Raw genomic sequence first — 8,397 nt, forward strand, 5'->3', positions numbered from 1 at the left:
ATTAAGAATGCACCCAGACCATGAAATGTAACGGAGCTGCGCTTGTTCTTGGGACACTTCAACTATTTCGGTAACTTTCTTCCAGGGTTGAGCACCTTGCTCGAACCGTTGCACAAGTTGCTACGCAAGGGAGACGACTGGGTTTGGGGCCACCTTCAAAAGGCCAGAAACCTGCTGTGTTCGAACAAGTTGCTTGTATTGTATGACCCAGGTAAACATCTAGTTTTAGCATGTGACACGTCATTGTACGGTGTCGGGTGTGTTTTACAGCAAGCAAATGTAGTGGGCAAACTCCAACCGGGTGAGGGCCCATCGCTGTATGCGAGCTGATGCATTAGCATTGACAGCCTTGCTGTCTGACAACAGGGATGTGAGTGGCTTGTGGTCTGTCTCTAATTCAAACTTCCTACTGAAAAGGTACTGATGCATTTTTTTTTACACCATAGACACATGCAAGTGCTTCCGTCTCGACCAAGCCATATCCCCGTTCTGCTTGAGAGAGCGACCTGGAGGCATAAGCCACAGGTTGTAGCTGACCCTCAGCATTACCCTGCTGCAACACGCACCCAACCCCATAGGACAATGCATCACAAGTCAGAACTAAGCGTTTACGGGGGTCGTACAGGGTCAACAACTTGTTTGAACACAGTAGGTTTCGCGCCCGATAAAAAGCCTGTTCCTGACAGTCCACTCAAAACCAATCGCAACCCTTATGCAGGAGCACGTGTAGCGGCTCCAGCAACGTGCTCAAGTTCGGCAGAAAGTTCCCGAAATAGTTCAACAGTCCCAGGAATAAATGCAACTCCGATGTGTTGCAGGGCCTGGGTGCTCGTCGAATCGCCTGTTTTGGATTCGGTGGGCCGAATCCCATCTGCAGCAACCCTCCTGCCCAGAAACTCAACCTCAGGAGCTAAAAACACACATTTAGACTTCTTGAGTCGCAGGCCTACCCGGTCCAGTCGGCGTAGCACCTCCTCCAGGTTGTGGAGGTGTTCCTCGGTGTCTTGACCCGTGATAAGGATGTCGTCCTGGAATACTATCATTCCAGGAATGGATTTAAGCAGGCTTTCCATGTTACATTGAAAAATCGTGGCTGTTAATCGAATGACAAACGGGCACCTGTTATACACAAACAGTCCCTTGTGCGTGGTGATGGTGGTCAGTAGTTTAGATTCGTCGGCCAGTTCCTGGGTCATATAGGCTGAAGTGAGGTCCAACTTGGTGAACAGCTTGCCGCCTGCCAGCGTGGCGAAGAGGTCCTCCGCTTTTGGAAGCGGATATTGGTCTTGTAGGAACACCCGATTAATGGTGGCCTTGTAGTCGCCACAGATCCTGACAGAGCCATCCGCTTTTAGAACGGGAACGATGGGGCTCGCTCAGTCGCTAAATTCAACAGGCGAGATGATTCCCTCTCTCAACAGCCGGTCCAATTCGCTCTCGATTTTTTCCCGCATCACATACGGCACCGCTCTGGCTTTGTGGTGCACTGGCCTGGCGTCCGGGGTGATGTGTATCACAACTTTAGTGCCTTTGAAAGTCCCGATGCCCGGTTGAAATAATGACTCGAATTGTTGTAGGACTTGTGGGCACGAACTTCGCTCCACCGAGGACATTGCGTGAACAGCCCCCCATTTCCAGTTCATCTCAGCTAACCAGCTCCTCCCCAACAGTGCGGGACCATTGCCCGGGACAATCCAGAGTGGCAGCCGGTTCATTGACCCATTGTGTGTGACAGCCATCATTGCACTGCCTAGCACCGGAATGATTTCCTTGGTGTAAGTCCGCAATTGTGTCTCAATACGTTCTAATTTGGGTCTACTGGCTTTGAGTGGCCAAAACTTCTCGAATTGCTGAACGCCCATGAGTGACTGGCTGGCCCCAGTGTCCAGCTCCATGCGTACTGGGATACCGTTCAACAAAACCCTCATCATCATTGGTGGCGTTTTGGTGTATGAACTGTGAATATTCGCCACATGGACCTCGGCGTCCATCGATTTGCCCCAAGAATCATCCTGCCTCACAGAGCCCTCTTCTGGTCCATCTGTCTCATATATAAGTCTGGTTGCAGGTTTTCTACACATTCGAGCTAAATGGCCATTGAGATTGCAGTTTCTGCAGACAAAATGTTGGAATCTACAAGATCTGGCTGAGTGTTTTCCCCCACACCTCCAATATGAGTTAAAGTTTCCATTGCTGGGGACAAAGGGACTATGGCTGGGAATTCTGCTCTGACTGCTTTTAAGTACCCTATTAGTGGGTGTCAATGGCCCCATCACGGGCCGCATTGTCCACTGTGATGGGGTGAATGTCCGTTCAGCCTGCCATTGTCTCTGTTGAGATCCTGCTCTGGTATCTATTGCTGCCTGGTAAATGTCGTACTGCCCCTGCCTGCCTGTGGGGCTCCGAGTAGCATTTATGATGTTGACTCCCTGATCCATCGCCGCGTTAGAGGCAGAAGTGCGCGCATAAATCATTTTCATCTCTTCCCCACCCCGCCATGAAAGTTTGAGCTAACAACGCCGCCGCTTCCAAGGTCAAGTCCTTGGTCTCAATTAACTTGAGAAAAATTCCCGCATGACCGATACCCTCGATGAAGAAGTCCCTTAGCATCTCCCCCCTGCAGGCGTCTGTGAACTTAGAGGCTGGCCAAACGCCGGAGGTCCGCTACAAAGTCCAGTATGCTCTGTCTTTCACAACGTCGGTGGATGTTGAATCTGTGTCGAGCCATGTATATGCTGCTCGCCGATTTGAGTTGCTCCCCGATTAATTTGCTGAGCTCTTCAAAGGCTTTGTCCGACGGCTTTTCGGGTGCCAGTAAGTCCTTTATGAGCACATAAGTCTTTGGCCCGCAGCTGGTCAGGAGATGAGCCCGTTGCTTGTCGGCTGCTGCATCCCCCAGCCAGTCTTTAGTTACGAAGCTTTGCTGAAGCCTCTCGACAAAATCGTCCCAGTCTTCCCCAACACAGTATCGTTCATCTGTGCTGCCGGTGGCCATTCTCGTGGGTCGTAAATTTCCATTTCTCATCGCCAATGTAATGTCCTTACTCTACAGCATGAAACCACATGAGGCACATTCCAGGGACAAGGCCACTCTGTGACCTGCTCTTTATTGCAGGACTCCAGAAGTGATGATCCTGCGTGGGACATCCCTTTATATACCTGTGTGATCAGGTAAGGAGTGTCTCCCACAAGTTCACCCCCTGTGGTCAAGATGTGCATCTGAGTTGAGTGTATACAGTAATACAGTGGTGTTACATTGTCGTTACAAACATGACAAAATGAACCCCGATAAATGACTTACAGCTAAAGTCTGATAAAATTAACCACGATATGCTTGCCTTACAGAATTAACACGAGCATGTTAGCTGTTACCTTAAGAAAACATGCTATTGGACAAGGCCATCTACGAAAACAAAGGGCGATTGTTACAGCAACAAAGTTGCAAGAATAGATAAGAGGAAGGCCCAAATGACAGAAGGAGCTGAAAATAAGCTTACAAGAAGAAACAAGATTAAACGCAAATATAGGGAATAGCATAAGATGTCATGTGGGATAGGCTACGGAAGTGATGGACTGTTAAATGTATAAATATGAAATTCGCTAATATCTCGGTGGAGTCGGATCTGAGAGTGGTCTCAGAAGTTTCTCCCCTGGTCTGTGAATAAAGACCATTTTGAACCTCCAATCGAAGTCTGTCATCTCTACTAGTCGGGGCATTGACTTTGTATTTCACTTAGTCCGTCCAGAGGGGTATCAAGGCTAAGTGTCGACCTTGTATTTCACTAGGTCCACTCAACTTACATAACCCTCAAAACTATGGTCTAGGATCCACATAGATTATGCAGGCCTCTTTCTAGGAAAAATGTTCTTCATTGTATTGGACGCCTACTCTAAGTGGATCGAATTAGTAATAATAGTATTCAGCACGACCACTGCCACCATTGAAAGCCTCAGGGCCATGTTCACCACCCATGGCTTGCCCGACATTCTGGTCAGCGACAATGGTCCGTGTTTCACCAGCTCGGAATTCAATGAATTCATGACCCGCAATGGCATCAAGCATGTTAGGTCTGCCCCAATCAAGCCCGCATCCAACGTCCAGGCGGAGCGGGCAATCCAAACCATAAAGAAGAGCTTGAAACGCGTCACGGAAGGCTCCTTACAAACCCGCCTATCCCGGGTTCTGATCAATTACAGGACACGACCCCACTTGCTTACCGGGATCCCCCTTACGGAGTTACTAAAGAAACGTGCACTCAAAACCAGACTCTCCTTAGTCCACCCTGACCTCAACGATCAGATGGAAACCAGGCGTTATCAGCAAAACATGTACCATGATCGCGCAGCTGTAAGATGCGACATCACTGTAAAGGACCCGGTGTTTGTGCTGAATCACGGTCATGGCCCCAAGTGGGTCTCTAGCACTGTTTTAGCCAAGGAGGGGAATAGAGTGTTTGTTGTCAAACTGCTTAATGGACAAATGTGCAGAAAGCATTTGGACCAGACCAAATTGCGATTTACAGGTAACCAGGAACTACCGGGAGAGGACCTTACCTTCAGCGATCCACCTACACACACCCAATCAGCAACAGACCTAGCTGACAACCATGAGGACGATCCCACCATCTCCAACAGTCCGGTCAGACCAACAGCGCTGCAAGACAGCAGTGGCCCGACCAACTCACCCATGCCAGAAGTGACACTCAGACGATCAACCAAGAAGCGCAGAATTCCGGATCGCCTCAACCTGTAACTAACTCGCATCAAAGACTTTGGGGGGGGGGAATGTTGTAATATATTATACTCTATGTATATACTATGCTGGTACCACTGGAGGCAACTGTGGGAGGCCCAGGCAGGAGCTGTATAAAAGGCTGGTCACCACACGGTAAAGGGACTCTGCAGTTACAATAAAGAGACTAAGGTTACAGCAGTTCAAGCACAGCACTAGGCCTCGTGAAGTTATTCTACAGATAAGAGACATATTATCTTGTATGGTTCATTGTCAAATTTTGATTTTGATAACACTCTTATGAAGCATCTTGGGACATTTTACTATCTTAAAGGTACTATATAAATGCATGTTGTTGTTAGTGTTTCATTGCCAGTTTGAGTGTACACGGATTGAGTAAGGTGGAGGAATGCCCCCACTCCACATACTAATATCCACCTGTAATATTTGCTGTCTGGTATATTAATTGATGCTTGTTGAAGTTTGATTTGTTAATTTCCTGAAGAAGTTCTTTGCACTTCATATTCCCCAAATCCTGCTTTGTATTTGGAGTCGGCATAAACTGGAAACATTCAGCACAGCCCATCTCCCAGCAAACCGAGTCACAACTGCCAACAATGTTTCTGTTTGCTTTGATTGCAATACTTGATTCAGCCATTTTCCTGGGTGTCAGTTTACTAGGGTTTCTCACAATTGCACAGCAGTTGAAAAAACTTTTAAATTACGTTTCATTATGTTCCTCTATTCATCCATTTTGTTGGCAAAGCATCAGCAGAGTTAAACTTTGGTATGTTGACCAAAGATTTAGATTTCCTTGGTGCTTAAGTCTTTAATTCTTACACAAACAAGTTTAAGAATGTAATTGTTAACGTAATTCTTTATGCAGTCTGAATGCTTAGCAGAGTAACCATTTTAGTTTTGAAATAAACTAAGGAGACTGCGATTTGAAATGGGCATGGAACCTGAAGTGATTTGTATTGGGCAAAATTCAAAATAAGAAACATTTTTTTGACGCAGTTCAGATACCTCTGGTTGTAGATGCATCTCTTTCTTTAGCAAATAAGCTGGAGGGCATTGTTATGGTGTAGCATGTTGGAGCCTTTACATGTTTTGCCACCAAGTAGCTGAGCTCTTCCGTGTTGGGAACAGTTTCAGCTGTGGCATTCTGGTGTATAGAAGCCAAGTGTTTCCTGCAGGAAGGGAAGTAGAACCCTTTGGATTGCCATAAGGCATTAAAACAAGGTCTTGTCTATCTTTGTAATCTCCTCCAGCCCCACAATCCCCCGCCCCCCCCCCCCGAGATGTCTGCGCTCCTCTAATTCTGCCTCTTGAGCATCCCTGATTATAATCACTCAACCATTGGTGGCCGTACTTTCTATTGCTTAGGCCCCAAGTTCTGGAATTCCCTGCCTAAACCTCTTCGCCTCTCTACCTCTCTTTCTTCCTTCAAGATGCTTCTTGAAACATACCTCACCAGCCCTAATTCCTGTTTTGTGGCTCGGTGTCAAATTTTTTGTCTCATAATACGCTTATGAAGTGCCTTGGGACGTTTCACTGCATTAAAGGCGCTATATAAATACACGTGGTTGTTGTTGTCTTCCCATTCAGATGGATGTTAAAGATCCCATGGGATAATTGAAAGGAGTTAATGGAGTTCTCCCAGTGCTCTGGCCAACATTCTTTATTCAACCGGTACCACCAAAAAAAGGATCAACTGGCCACTCATCTTACTGCTCAATAATGGGAAGCTGCTGACACAGAATAGTTGCAGCATTTTCATACAGGACATCGCCTTTTGGCTAAGATCAAGTGTAGTACCGTTTCTGACCAGCCACCATGACCTCCGGGTGGTTTCTCCCTGGTCAGGAAGGTATATGCTTGCATTTTTGGAAACAGGAGGTGGGTGGGGAGGTTTGACCCATCCACCTCCACGGAGGTGTGTGGGGGACCTGACCCATCCACCTCCATGGCACGAACCTGGTATTGCAGTACTTCCAGGAACGGTGCAGTGGCTCTAGGCCTTTTGGCTAAGAGCATTGGCGCAGAGTGATCCTTGGCATGTGCAAGGTGACCTCTGGCGTTTGTGATTTGACAAAGAATTGGAACGATTGGCTACGAATTAAAAAAAAAATCAGTTACTGCACCTCGCTTCTCGGCCTTTTGGCTAAGATCGTGCGTGGCTGACCTGACAGGGGAGTGGCCACCGTGGCCCCAGGGTGGTTCTCCCTGGATCAGGAAGGTATATGCTTGCTTTTTTGGAAATAGGAGGTGGGTGGGGTGGTTTGACCCATCCACCTCCACGGAGGTGTGTGGGGGACCTGACCCATCCACCTCCATGGCACGAACCTGGTATTGCAGTACTTCCAGGAACGGTGCAGTGGCTCTAGGCCTTTTGGCTAAGAGCATTGGCGCAGAGTGATCCTTGGCGTGTGCAAGGTGACCTCTGGCGTTTGTGATTTGACAAAGAATTGGAACGATTGGCTACGAATTTCAAAAAAAAAAAATCAGTTACTGTACCTCGCTTCTCGGCCTTTTGGCTAAGATCATGCGTAACTGACCTGACAGGGGAGTAACCATGACCAGAAAGTGTTTCTCCCTGGATCAGGAAGGTGGTTCTCCTATGCTTTTTGGAAATAGGAGGTGGGTGGGGGGCACACATCCACCTCCATGGCACGAACCTGGTATTGCAGTACTTCCAGGAACGGTGCAGTGGCTCTAGGCCTTTTGGCTAAGAGCATTGGCGCAGAGTGATCCTTGAATGGACCCAAGGTGACCTCTGGCGTTTGTAATCTGACAAGATGATCTGACAAAGAATTGGAAAGATTGGCAACGAATTAAAAAAAAAATCAGTTACTGCACTCCAAAAGTGATCCATTGTGAGAAATACAATGATGTTTTTGCTGTGATAAATTGCGATGTAAATGCAAGTAGTGGTATATTATTAAATCAGAGCGTCGTAACCCCAAACTATTTTCACACACCACCCAGTGTGTGCCTTCAGAGCTCTAGGAACAGGTTGTTCTGGAAGAAGCCTTTCACAGGAGTGGATGAACTGGTAAAGTGTAGTGTGATTGTTAAACCTTTGTTAATAAATCAACTAGTTCTTAGTAGCAATGTGTTGCTATGAATTCTTAAGCAAAGAACCCATGAAGCAAATACATTACAACAGGGAAAGAAGGAACATCGCTTCAAAAGAGGAACAAATTCCCCCCCCCCCTCCAAACCTATAACATATTAAACACGGTGCATGGTCGCAAGTTAAACATTCCAAAGGCAGTGCCTCTGTAAATGGCATTATTTTCACATGTCATAACTTTATGTGACAGAGCCTTCTAAAGGAAAAATATCTAACCCATCTTTGCAAACCCTCAAGAGGAGAAAAAAATCTAAAAGAACAGGTTCTTATAAAAATCAACCATAAATATAGAGCAGCTTGACCTTGAATCAATGAAAAGTTAGTTGAAGATCCAACTCGAATGGCAAACCAAAAATAAACAGTGCAGTGAATGAATACCTTACCTGCTGACAGAAATATAAATTTGAACGTAATGGAAACATTATTTGGTACCAGTTTCATCTTCGACATTCCTACATAGACACTGGCATGAATCCAGAGCCCCTGCCCGGTAAGCCAAATGTCTCACTCCTTTGCAAAGAAGAAACCA

At 46.7% G+C, this 8,397-nt stretch overlaps 1 non-coding gene and 2 pseudogenes across 1 annotated transcript; all 3 read left to right on the top strand.

The window, feature by feature from the left end:
* Positions 1–6,510: 6,510 nt before the first annotated feature.
* LOC139280371 (U2 spliceosomal RNA) lies at positions 6,511–6,746 on the top strand (annotated as a pseudogene).
* Positions 6,747–6,876: 130 nt separating this feature from the next.
* On the top strand, positions 6,877–7,115 carry LOC139280390 (U2 spliceosomal RNA; annotated as a pseudogene).
* Positions 7,116–7,249: 134 nt separating this feature from the next.
* LOC139280335 (U2 spliceosomal RNA) lies at positions 7,250–7,447 on the top strand. The gene has a single exon (XR_011596657.1). It is a non-coding gene; the product is annotated as a U2 spliceosomal RNA (small nuclear RNA).
* Positions 7,448–8,397: the final 950 nt, after the last annotated feature.

This window comes from Pristiophorus japonicus, chromosome 14 (genome assembly GCF_044704955.1).
Source record: "Pristiophorus japonicus isolate sPriJap1 chromosome 14, sPriJap1.hap1, whole genome shotgun sequence".
Taxonomy (NCBI): Eukaryota; Metazoa; Chordata; class Chondrichthyes; family Pristiophoridae; genus Pristiophorus; species Pristiophorus japonicus.